The following is a 13,377-nucleotide window of genomic DNA, read 5'->3' as shown; positions in this document are numbered from 1 at the left end:
CTGATTTTTCACTACGAAACAAATACTGTCCAGAATTGTAAATGTCAACTGAATTAAAGGAATAAATTGTAAGATGGTCAACATCATGGACTTTGGAATATAACTTTTGTCATTTATTCACTATATTGCTCTGTAATAACATTTAGCTTCTTAAATAAGGATTGGTATATATTATAAGAAAATATATTTTCACAGAAATACATACACACACACACACACACACACACACACACATACACACATATATATATCTTTCCTCTCCTTGTCTTTCTCTCTCACTTTCTCTCTATTTTATCCCTTTCTCTGTCGTGTTTCTCTTTCTCTCTCTCATCTCTCTCTTTTTCCCACTCGTCTTTCTTTTTCACCCCACCGTTTCTCTCTCTCTCTCTTTCTTTTTTTTATTTCTCTTTCCTCCTTTTGTTTCTTTTTCCTCTGTCTTCCCCTCGCTTGTATCTTTTTCTTCCTATCTTTCCTTCTATTGTTTCTTTCTTTGCCCACTCCTTTTCTTTCTCTCCGCCCCCTCATGACTCTCTTTCCCCTCTCTCTTGTTTCTTTAACTTTCCCCCCTCCTTTGAAACATATTTACCATATAAAATTCCTATGCTATTTCAGGCACCATTCTATCGACCATGTTTAGCCCCAAACTATCCCACCTGCCACCAACTTTTCTTAATTATTACTTTTTAGATTCTGCATCCAATTCAATATTTTGACTTTCACTCTAACAGCATTCTAGTTTTCTTGCTTTTTAACCTACAAAGAAAAGAAAACTGCAAACTCATCACTGTTTCACCGCCGCCGCCATCATCATCATCATCATCATGAAGCATGGTCATCAGTTTTCATTGTTTTTTTTTCTATTGACTACAAAATTACGTTTCTTCATGGAAGTCAGTTGAGTGTATAATTGAGCGCATTCATCACTGCATAATTAGAAATGAGATTTTCCGCAAACGCCAGCATCTTTCTCTTTCTTCAAATGTGCATACTCGCTATTGCTTCCTCCCCTCTCTCACTCCGAGTTCTTTTCTAACCCTAACCTCTCTCACTCCGAGTTCTTTTCTAACCCTAACCCTAACCTCTCTCACTCCGAGTTCTTTTCTAACCCTAACCCGATCATGATAGCTCCATTTGTATGATAGCGCTTGTCAGGGTTCCATCTGTGAGTACAAAGAGGATTTGTCCTGGTTATCACATGAAACTATATATAGAAGACAATTTGGGAGCTGTGAAATCCTCACTTAGTTGGCACTAGCGGAGGGGGGGGGCTTTGCCCGGGCGTAAAATATGCTTAAATATGATATCTTAATTTGTCCATATTTCGTACATATTATAGAGTTGTGATTTCAAAAGTAAAAAAAAAAGAAAAAAACTATTTAGGTGCCATCAGCTAGAACTGAAACTAGCATTCAAAGCTGGTGACGTTACCACTGTACCAACGTGATACGTATATAAACCAATGAAAAATAAACTAAAGATAAATGTACAAAATGATTAACTATTTTTTCAATTTTCACCCAGTTTTGACCCCTTAAAAATAATTTTAACTGGCTAAAGGCCCATAAGAGAATGGCCCATAAAAAATCCAATCATTTGAAACCCCTAGCGCCGCCCTGAGAGATAGTTTGAAAATATGGAGACAGACAGACAGACATATAGCCATTTATATATTAGATTATGCATAGATTCATTCTGTTGGTTGGTTGGTTGTTTTTGTTTTACGGCATATCAACCCTTTTCAGGTTATTTAATGCCGAATCCAAAGATTTTGAAGAAAAAATTTTTAATAGAATATATTTGTTGTTTTCAAGTCGGTTTCTATTTAACCCATAGTTGGGACCCTAACAGGTACTACCACTCTGGGTCAGAGTGGACCTGGGAGCAATGGCAATTAAAGGGTGGCTTTACACTCCCCAAAGCCTGCAAGCTGGGGCCTCACCACTGGATATAGTTTAAGGTCATATCCAGGACCCCCATTGAGTGACTTTTACCCTCTGCAGGGGGGGGCAGTCGGCGTATTCTAATGCCCCACCGACAGGGCCACTACAGATTGGAAGTCTTCCTCTAGTGTTTCTGCCATTTCCTTAGATATGTGTTCATTTGTTTTACTGTCATACCTGTTATAGAGCGTGGTGTCATCAGCAAATTTACCCATCTCAGAGACAATTTTATCAGAGAGGTCATTTATGAATATTCTGATCTAGAGTAGTTATACAAGGCTCTATGAAGAAACTTATCTTTAGTTGACTTTTGACAACTAAATATTTTCGTTTACTAATCAAATAGAATTGTTACTAGCCAAACCTACGTGATTTTTGGAAGATGACATCTTCGTGCAGTAACATGTACGTACATTAAACTTTTATCGTTTAAATGATTTGACTTTGCTCGTTTTATTTAAGCAAACAAAGGTTGAAAAGACAGTTTTGCATCCAGTAATTTGGAAAATTGTCAGTGAAAAAACACAATCACCAAAAGATAAGTGTTTTATTATATCGAATCGAAACTTGAAAAAATCACTCACAAATGCAACAGTTTCACTGGAAACGTAAAGCCCGGTTATTGTCGTGGTAATACCTGTCAATCCTATCTGTAAGCTAAATACTCCCCCTCTCTTTGCTCAACACCCCTGCTTTCCACTTCCACTGTTTTCATATTTTTCACATTTATGATAAGGTTTGGGAGCTTTAGGTCATTTGGGGTCGACTGAGTTGACATTACTAGCAAATCAATTCTGATCCTGAGTAGTAGTAGTAGTAGTAGTAGTAGTAGTAGCAGTAGTACCTGTAAGAGTCCCATTTGTAGGTTATATCCTCCCCCTCTCTTTGTTCTCTGTTCCACTGTGTTCATACTTTTCACATCTAGTAACAAGAAACTAAAATAAACTTATGAAGGAAAGTGAATTACACCGAACTAACAACTGCTGCTTAGATCATCTCATTAAAACAATAATCTAATTAGTTGATGCAAAAAGTTTCACATAGAATTATTTGTCTATCATAATAGTAAGAAATAAATCAGCTATTAGTTATGGAGAGTGATGAGGACTTAATTTAGTGAAAATTTGGGTTGTGTGGGAGTTACCACTTAGTTGGTATTACTCATAGGTCAATTTTGATCCAGAGTAGTAGTAGTATTAGTCGTACCTGTAAGAGTTTCATCTAAATATTAAATTACTCTCCATCTCTGCTCTCCAACTCCACTGTTTTCATACTTTTAACATCTATTAACAAGAAAAGAAAAGAAGCTAATCAGAAGGAATGAGTACATTTTGTAAATGACACTAAAGCTGACAAATGCCGCTTAGGACACCCCATTAAAACAATAATGTAATTAGTTGACAGAAAATAAAAATGTTTCACATACTATTATGATATACAAATAATTACAAAAAATAAATATGCTATTATTTAAAACAAATATAATTGTTTAACTGTGTTCCATTTGAGGGTTCTTAATAAAGTGTAGAAATGTAGCTTTAATTTAATTGACCTTATCTTCTCTGCAGTCTCTCTTCTTTTACAAATACTGTTATAGCATGTGTTCTTCAAAATTGTCTGATCTATTTCCTGCTTCTTTTGTTTCGGCTTATTTAACTTGTTGGTCTAGTGGTCTCCATCAATTTGCTGTTTTTTTTTGTTTGCAGGAAGGCATGTGAAGCTGCGTTCCAATGCACCGTGATGGGTCCCCAACTAGAGCAGGCAATCAATCGATTTAATTAAAAAATGGGCGATTTTACTAATAATAAAAATATGGGAGTGTGAAGCATAAATTAATTATCGTTCAATCCCGGGCAATGTCGAGTTTCCCTGCTAATATATAGGTGATGTTTTGTAATCTTTTTTTACTTTTGTTTTTATGTAATCCAAGTGTTTTTTTTTCTATTGTTCTAATCAATAAACAACTTCTTACCTGTACCTATCAAGTATAGTTTTTTTTCCTCAACTCAGTTTGAATTTACTTTTCAAACTGACTTCTCTCCTCCTCTCTCTTCCACATGAGGAAAAAGTCATAATTTTTGAAGTCTTTACTTTCTAAGTTTTTTTTTTTTTTTTTTTCTGATCTTCTTGGCATCTTAGATCTTCAATTTTTATTTATATTACACCATCAAACCCCAACTCCACTAGTCCCACAGGGGCTGAAGATATACACATCCTATCTTTTTGGGAGCACAGCCAATTGGTCTTTTAACCAGCAGCCTTAAAAGATGAATTCTAAGGAGTGCCCCCTCCCCCGGGGGACCTTTTTGTGGCAAGTTGTCAAAAGAGAAATTTTATGTGCAGATGATTATTAAAAAGTGCCAATTTTTGTCGTCTTCTGGAAAATAAAAAGACCCTTAATAATATACGGCGGGCGCGGAAATGTCCGTAAAATCTAGGCATAGAGATGAAAAGGAACTTCTTTTGGTAGCATGATGTGGTACAAGGTTGAAAGGGAGAGAAAGACAGTTTTCCTGAGGAGGAGGAGGGGAATCTGATCGGTGCTCGTCGGTTTTCCCTGGTAGTGACACCTCAGGCAATCAGCAATAAAAGGAGAATAGAAAGTGCACTTGGGTTTACTTTTGTCGGTTTCATAACTTTCGCTTCCATTTCCTTCAGTTCTCACATTCTATGGGCGATTTTTCTGACAAAGGTGAAAGAATTGCTATTTTCTAGGTCAGAATCTATGAACACTTATTGTTAGTCTTTGACCTTGAAATAGTATTTTTTTTTTAACTAGTTACAATATCAAGTGCCTTCATGCTGTGGATTGAAGGAGGGGTTCCATTCGAGATTGCCTGAAGATTTCAAAGTTTCACAAAGAGATTTCCAAGTTCGACAAGATACACCTGAAGAAGGTCACAGATTACATCGACCAAAACATTGTGAAAATAAAAACTCAAGATAAGAACAATAGTCCGTTAATCCAAATGATATGAATAATCAATCCTCATCTCAAAACGTCAAAAACATAAATGCTTTTAGTTAGCACTCCCATAGTTTTCCTCATCTCTCAGCTGACAAGCATATAGTTTCATTAATCCTTATCCCTGAATAGCTTTTAGCCTTGATAATTTTTTACCGAATAGTCAAAAAAAAAAAAATACAACTTCAAGTGTCTTGTACCTGATTGAATTTCCATTGACAAAGCTTCTCTGCGAGAATTTTTCATCTGTGGAACACATTACTAAGGGACTGCTTCCCTGGATTTATATTCCTTTTTGAGGTTTCTGTTTTACATAGTTTCATGATAAAAAAAAAACTTCTACAGGGTAATAGGAAAGTAATGCCCTATACTTGAAATGTGTTACTGAAATATAATTCTTACAAGAAATTAATAGTGTGGTTGGATGTGGATAAGAGTTTTGTGGCTGCCCCCCCCCTTATTTATTTTTTTGATTTCTTTTAGTCCTCACATTCCATCAGTGATATTTTTGATGATGGTAAAACATACTGTTTTCTGGGTCATCTGTAGTTCTGAGTTGTTGATATGTAGAGATTTTAAATCCTCTCATTGTATTCATCATCATTCATCTGTCAATATATTCATCTTGATAACCCTAATCTTTGAATCGTGTTTTTTTTTTAGCCTTGATAAATGTCTTGAAAAGCTAGTGCCGAATGCTGGCACCCATATTAAATTCTAAACAAAACCTACCATATACACTTTGTTATTATATTAATTTCTTGTAAGTGTTTTATTTCTGTAATAAATTAGAAGAAAATAATAGGAGTCTATTTCCAGTCCGACTGTCGTTTGGGTGATCAGGTTTCGATCCTGGCTTGAGGTAGTTGCTTGTCTAGCCACACTGATGAGTTGTGAAACAGCGAAACAATACTGTATGTGGATCACTGTATATACATTCATCAATGCAAAGGAATACATTCGAATATTAGAAACAGGACTGTTACCAAGTATTCAGAAGCTGGGAATATCCCAGAACATTATTTTTCAACATGATAATGCCGCTGCACACACTGCTAAAGTCAAAGAAAATGATTTTCTGATAACGTAATTGATGTGATATTTTGGCCAGTTCAAAGCCCCGATTTAAACCTAACCGAGAATATTTGGTCCATAATATCTCGTGCATTGGCCGGAAGAACTTTTTCGAACAATGACAAACTGTGGGAAGTTGTGCAAAGCGAATAGAATAGCATCTCCTCTTTGGTTGAGAGCATGTCTAAAAGGATTGAGATTTTAAAGAAATCAAAAGGGAATGCGATTCCATCCTAAGCATTTATTAAAGTAAATGTCTTGTTCTGTGTTATTAGTCTCGTTTAAGTTTCCTTGTTCAATTGTTCTTTGTTTAATATAGCTTTTAATGCAATAAAATTTATAAAATTTGTTTGGCCCATTTATTTTTTTTTTTGCTCACGAGTCTGTAAGTGAACGTGTCTGTGTGTGTTTGTACATTTCCCTACGCAATAACTCTGTCAATTTGAAGTCCACAGACTCGAAATTTGATATACAGGGTACTGAGATTTGGGAAAATCTTTGTAATCCGTTTTCGGCCAGAAATTTGGCAGTTAAAGGGTCAAAGTTCAACGATGTGACTTTTGAGAACTCTACCAAACTCCTCCACCAATTTTGGGTATAAACAGTTGAAATTTTAGATATAGGTTCCTTGGACATGGATCTAACTTAATAACTTGATTTGAGCCCAAAACAATAAATGTTAAGGGGTCATAATAGGGGTCAAAGTTTTTTAAAAAATTGACCTCTGCGGTCTCTACCAAATTACTCAGACAATTTCTGGTCTAAACATTTGAAATTTTACATAAAGGGTATTCATAGATAGGGCAAGCTTTTTAATGGGTTTGGGTCGAAAATTTGAGCTACCAATATATAAATATATGTATGTTTGCATGTCTGCCTAAAACTTTCGACAAAGGCGACAAATTTTCACGTGATCAATATCGTTTTGAAGCTCGGCCCTTCAGACGATAAATACCTAAAAATTGGCTAAAAACATTAATTTCTTCACCCTCAACTGGGAAATTTTATACAGGGAAGGGTTGCTTTTTTTTCACCGATATTTTCGAAAGTCATCCCCTCTTTTCGATTGTCTAGCCTTAATTTAAATCTACATCACTTCCAGTTTGGCAGTGGTCGTAACAGCAAAGGCGTCAGGTTTTTTTCCCGTTTTTTTTTCCTCCTTTGCCATACGGGTTCGAGCCTGCCTTCCTACTACTACTTTTTTTTTTTTTTTTTTTTTTTTTGCTCAACACACTCTTCCAAACACCCGGGCTGGGCTGAAATGCTAGTGTATGTATATATATATATATATATATATATATATATATATATATAGCTTGGACTTCCATTTATCGATAATAGCACTCTCATAGTGTTCCTCATCTATTACGTTGTATATAGTAAAATGCTAAGGTAATTTCATATTCATACGTACGTTATCACCCATCCCCTTCTTTTCACTTAAGATGCAATGCAAAATGTAAAAAATGGATTCCTTAAATTGAGATGCGTTTTATTTATTTTAAAGAAAATATTAAACCGACAATATTTTTTACTGTCAGAGGAAAGATAATATTCATTGTTTCCAAAATATATCTATTGTCATATTATTTAATAAAGAAGAGATATATTGGTTTTATTTATTTAAATATTTTCAAACAGATTTTCGTGAATTTATATTTTTATTAAAAATAATAATACAAAAAAAAAGGAGTTATATTATTTATTCGCGACCAAGATTCATATCTATTTTCAAAAGTTTAATAAATAGATGTTGTGCAGAGATGGTATCACGAAAATGAAAACGTTTTCTAAATATATAAACGCATTCTACATAAAAATCAATCTTCGTCGCGAATAAATAATATAAGTCGTTTTTATTATTTTTAATAAAAATATCAAGTCAAACTTAATTAAATCTCTCTCTCTCTCTCTCTCTCTCTCTCTCTCTCTCTATATATATATATATATATATATATATATATATATATATATATATATATATATATATACGTTTTATTTTTTATTACCGTATTTTTCTGTTAAGTTACATTATTGTTTCAGCTACGTGGCCGTTTTTCTGGCCGTTCTGTAAAAGTCTGGGGAAGCTACAGACGGCAAAAAAAAACGGCCACGTAGCTGAAACAATAAGGTAACTTAACAGAAAGATACGGTAATAAAAAATAAAACGCATATCTGCTCTACAACGGTATTGAGCACTTTCTTCAGTTTTTATTAATTACCATTTCCACTAATATATATATATATATATATATATATATATATATATATATATATATATATATATATATATATATAAACGCACTCTTATTGTTTAGGGGTGATGTGTGTGCGAAGGTCAAGATAAACCAGTGTCGATTGAAATATGTCCATATGTTTTGTTTTTTTCGCATTGAAGTCGGTTGAGGTCCATATTCCATACTTCGTTCGCTCGATGTAATCTCGAGGAAAAAAAAAAACAAACAAAAAAAAAACCCTGATAGAACTCCTGTTCACTAACGCCGTAATTCGCACCAACAAATTTCTGTAATCTCTGAAGAAAAACTGACAGGTGTCCTTTTCACATAAGCCGTAATTCACAAGATCAACTCTGACGTTTTCTCTCATTTGTTAAACGCTCAATTGTATGACATCCTCAGTTTGTCCTTCTTTAAAGAGCTATTCCCCTTATATGCAAATTAGTGATGGGACGATTCCAAAATTTTTCCCGATTCCGATACAATTATCTATTCTGAGAGATGATATGTGTACGAAGGTTAAGGTAAACTGGTATCAACCAACATGTGTCTAATTTTTTGTTTTTTTTGCATTGAAGTTGGTTTGGGACCGTATTCGGTCTTTCGTCTGAATTTTGTAATTGTACAATTGTATAATCAAATCGACACTTATCAGCGTAAACGCTACATAACAGATTAATCACTAATCCTTATTAATTTCTATCAAGCTTAAACTGTGCATTAGTCAGATAACATAATACTTAGTTCGTTACACCTTGAATTCTTGCTTTGATGGAATTTCCTTTATACTTACGAAGTGCCTTGAATAAGTTTCCAGATTTTTTCATATAGACATTTTTGTCGATAATACACATATGAAACTCTGGTCCCCTTCAAAGTAATCTCCTCTGGCTGCAATGCACTTGTTGTACCGTTTCAACAACTTCTGGAAAGCCCCATGGAAGTCCCCTTGTGTGAACATGTCAATGCCCCTCATCATAGCTTTTTTCATCTCCTCAATTGTCTCATAATGACAGCCTCTAAGGTTTTCCTTGAGCTTAGGGAATAAACAAAAGTCATAGGGAGCAAAGTTTGGAGGATAGGGAGGGTGAGGAACTGTTTTGAGGCTCATCTTGGTCTAATAGTCTGTGACAAGGATGGAGCACCCTTGAGACAAACTTTGCGCAAATTTTCTGCATCTTCAGTTCCTTGTAAATAATTGTATGTACAGTTTCCACGCTTACATCAAACTGTGCACTTGTTGTCTCTGTAGACACACAACGGTCCTTATCCATGAAATTGTTTATTTGATTAATAAAGTCTGGTTTCTGAATTCCTTACTCTTCCCACACCTCTTATCACCTCTCACTGACTCCCTGCTTTCCTTGAATCTCTTATGCCACTCAAAAACTGATGATCAATTCATGCAAGATGGCCGAAAAGCAATCTGAAGTACTACATAAGTTTGTGCGGCATTTTTTTTTTCCAAGTGTCAAACAGAATTTTATTGCATATCGTTCTTCTAAATTGTCCTCACGTCCAGATTGCATTTTTGAAATTCAACAGCTTAGACAACCATGCTTTAGTAGGATGTATTCCAATTCCTGCTGCAGCTGTTCATTTAAACCTGAAATCATAAAAATTGGTCAGTCATTTCATAAGATGTATAGTAATAAAATACTGAGTTTTCAAGAGTCTGCAACAATTTTAAATGCCTGTACAAAAAAAAAAGTCTGGAAACATATTGAAGGTACCTTATAGTTCTAACCTCTAACTTGACTTTGAATGGAAGATTCCATTTTCTTAATCTGACCTGACGGTGAATTTTCCGCTTTTAACACCATTTTTTTTTTTACATACGGTAATGTAACTTTCGCCGCAGCATAAGTTAGGATTCCATGAAGAATAATCAGCAAACGAAAAAGAAAAAAAGAAAGATGTCTTTCTTATTTAATGAGAGGCAGAGTTAATTTGCCTTGGCATCCATGTTCTTTAATTTTTGGGTAGCTGTCCAAAAATCTGTTTTGATTCTCATCCACTGCCAAAATCATTTCAGTTGATCATTTCTTGCATAAACGGTGATGGCTGCATTATTACACCGTTTTTCTGAAGCTGGAAAGAAAACTTATATTCTTGTGTATAAATAGATACCGCAAACCAACTGTGAAAAAACGTATGAATATATTGAAATTCTTATTTATTAATTTATTTATTGCGGACTATTATCCTCATCTGTTTTAGGTGTTGTTTCACGACGTTTCAACCAACTATTTCTCTGGCCTTCATCAGATGGTAACTGCAACAGGATAGGAACTCCGAATCTCCTAAATGAATTCTCATTAATTACTGCCATCCATAATTGTCGTTTCGTTTTTGGCCAAGTAAGACTCTGGCCGGCTTTGGGTAATATTGAAACTGCTATCTTCAGACAGTTCTCACCTGGAAACATAGAGATTCAACGTTTCTATCCACTGCGAGGATAATAGTCCACAGTAAATAAAAAATAATAAATGATACTCATCTCAATAATGAATTCCAATTAAATAACATATATTCTTCTTAGATATCGCTTAAATATTTTTCCTCAATAAACGAAACTTCATAATATATAATTTTGTTTCTTCAATAGAACAGTTATGTCGTGGTTTCACAATAACAAAAATCATTTAATTTACTTTTAAAGTGAACTAACTTTTAAATATACTTTAAGTTGCTTGTTTAACTATCTATAATATATTTCTCTTTCTGTCTGTCTGTCTTTCTGTCCCATTTTTTTCTCGGAAACTACTGTACTGATCCAGCTGAAATTTTGTATAGATTCTATTATGACAAATTTTAATAAGTAAGGAAGCAGTCCTACTGTATTGAGTTCCATGACTTGATCCGTTGAAAACAAGCTCTTTCCATGATTATTCCTCCTGAGTCTAGGTACATAGATGGAGAATATTCAAAGTACATAATAGAGAGTTTCACTGAAGAAGAAGGCCGAAGGTTACATCGAGCAAAATGTTGTGAAAATGATGCTCAAAATGAGAGCAATAGCCCAGCTTAATGCACATGATATTGTATGTTGTAAAAAGAAAATAGTCCAATCTGAAAGAAAAGGTCAATTCGTTAATATATTAGGATTACTATAGAATTTTTAAGTAATCTTTCACAAAAAAAATCAAGTTGAAGACATTAGTAAAATGTTGCACTTTAACAAGTTGTTTTGAAGATATATTTTTTGTAATTTTATTCATTAAAGTCGCCTTCAGTTTTGATAAAGGCTTTCATGTGATGTATGAATCGTTTACATCAAGTGTTCTGTGTTCAGATTGTGTTCTGTGTTCAGATTTGACCTTACTCTAACTGTAAACATGGGCATTGCTACATGGTTAATGCGATGCATAGATGCTTGTGATGGACAGCAGGCCGGCAGTGGTAAAAATATTTAGCTTTGAGAATAGCGAGCATCTAAGAAATCGGCTGGCTCCTTGAAACAACAAGGCTTCTTGGACACAAGATTGAATGCTGTTAGCGTGCACCACTTGAGACTTTACAAAAGTTATGTTCAATATGTATGTATATGTTCCAGCAGGACGAGCAGAGGAGATCAGTTGGGTCTTGGTCGGTCTGAGAAACAGAACACTAAACTGAAAACTTTTTTTGTGTTTGGTTGGAAGAGATGTTTGTCCATTTTGCAAATTTAACATTTGGTGAAGAAACCAGGTGTCATTGTAACCTCAAAATGAGTTTGTTTTTATTTGTGATATCGTTTGCAAAGAAAATCTATTTGATACATGACCAGTAATGACCGAAACACAAAAAAAAGTATCAATTTTTTGTGTCATTATCAAATTTGATTATTAGGTTTTATGTCCAGTGATAAAACAGCCATTAATGTTTGTATAGGCTGTCTGTGTAGTCTACCCTAAGCGAGATCAATATCTATATATATTTCAACAAGACGGGCATAGGAGGTCAATTGAGTTTCTGTGTGTCTCAGAGATGGATGAGCTGTTAGGTTGTTGATGGCCTGTTTATGTTCAGTTGAAAGATAGGTTTATCCTGATTTGCAAATCTGTCGTTCGGTTGAAGAAATCAAGTATTAGTGTGACTTGTCAGACTAAAACAGTGTTGTTTGTTTAAAACTTGAGTTTTAATTTTGTTTGGAAAGAAAATCCTTATAGCGGTGATTGTGACCACATAATTGATGCTTCGGCCAGTCTCGAAATCAAGCACCAAATTCGGACGAACATGATCAAAACCTCTGCAGTGAACGCACACGAATGCAAGTCCCCATCATAATATCTTCATTTTAATCATTGTAAAGGTACATACAAGTGGTGCAAAATTTTTCAGGGAATTAGTTTTACCCGTCCTGGGACGGGTACTATTCTATTTATATTTATATTTTTAATCCAATTTTTTTTTTATATAAATATCATAAAATGTATGAGAATAAACAGAAGCATTTTCAAATCAATTTATTGACTAAAAATCAATAAGAATTTTATTTTATTTGTAGAATCCAATTTTAACATTAAATCTAAAAAAATTCTGATAAAAATCAGATGAAAAATGTGACAATATTTTTGAGTTTTTATATATTTTTTCATTTTTTTTGCAGGTAAGAAAAGTTAATTTAGAGTCGGATGTATTTTGAGTGTTGCCGTTTTTCATCTCAGGTAATGTTGATTCAGAACACATTTATTATTTTAATGGTTGGAGTCATTGAAAATTGCTTAACTCTGACTCCCCTTCAAAAACAAAAAAGTGATGCATGATCAGTAATGGCCAAAAACAAACAAAAAAAAAAGCGTCAATTTTTGGTATCATTATCAAATTTAATCTGTAGATTTTTATGTCCAATCATAAAACAGCCATTAACTTTTCAATACACTGGTTGTGAAGTCCACCTTAAATGCGACCAATATATATATATATATTTCAACAAGACGGGCAGAGGGGATCAGTTGAGTTTCTGTGTGTCTTAAAGACAGAAGACCCTTTAGGCCTGAAGCTGATGGATCGTTTGTATTCAGTTGGAAGATCGGTTTATCCTGATTTGCAAAAAAAAAAAAGAACCCCAAAAACGAGTGTCATTTTGAACCTCTCAAAATGTTACATGCGGGTGTATATTTGTTTGACACGCCTTTGTTTTTTCTTTCTATTGTATCAATGACACCAAATCACATCT

General features: G+C 34.2%; 1 protein-coding gene across 5 annotated transcripts in view; it reads left to right on the top strand.

The window, feature by feature from the left end:
- The window catches only part of LOC145296137 (alpha-(1,6)-fucosyltransferase-like), an 884,509-nt gene that overhangs the window by 106,408 nt on the left and 764,724 nt on the right, over window positions 1-13,377 (top strand). For 2 of the 5 annotated variants that reach the window (XM_080142298.1, XM_080142304.1), the window contains exon 3: window positions 12,808-12,865. The exons of the other annotated variants lie outside the window; for them this stretch is intronic. The gene's annotated coding sequence lies outside the window, so the exon portion shown is untranslated. The remainder of the gene's footprint in view (window positions 1-12,807; window positions 12,866-13,377) is intronic. 5 annotated transcript variants of the gene reach the window in all.

The sequence above is a fragment of the Euprymna scolopes genome, chromosome 16 (assembly GCF_053919585.1).
Source record: "Euprymna scolopes isolate OS-2025 chromosome 16, ASM5391958v1, whole genome shotgun sequence".
Classification (NCBI taxonomy): Eukaryota; Metazoa; Mollusca; class Cephalopoda; order Sepiida; family Sepiolidae; genus Euprymna; species Euprymna scolopes.
The sequence above is the reverse complement of the archived record's forward strand: the minus strand, read 5'-3'. Positions and strand labels throughout refer to the sequence as shown.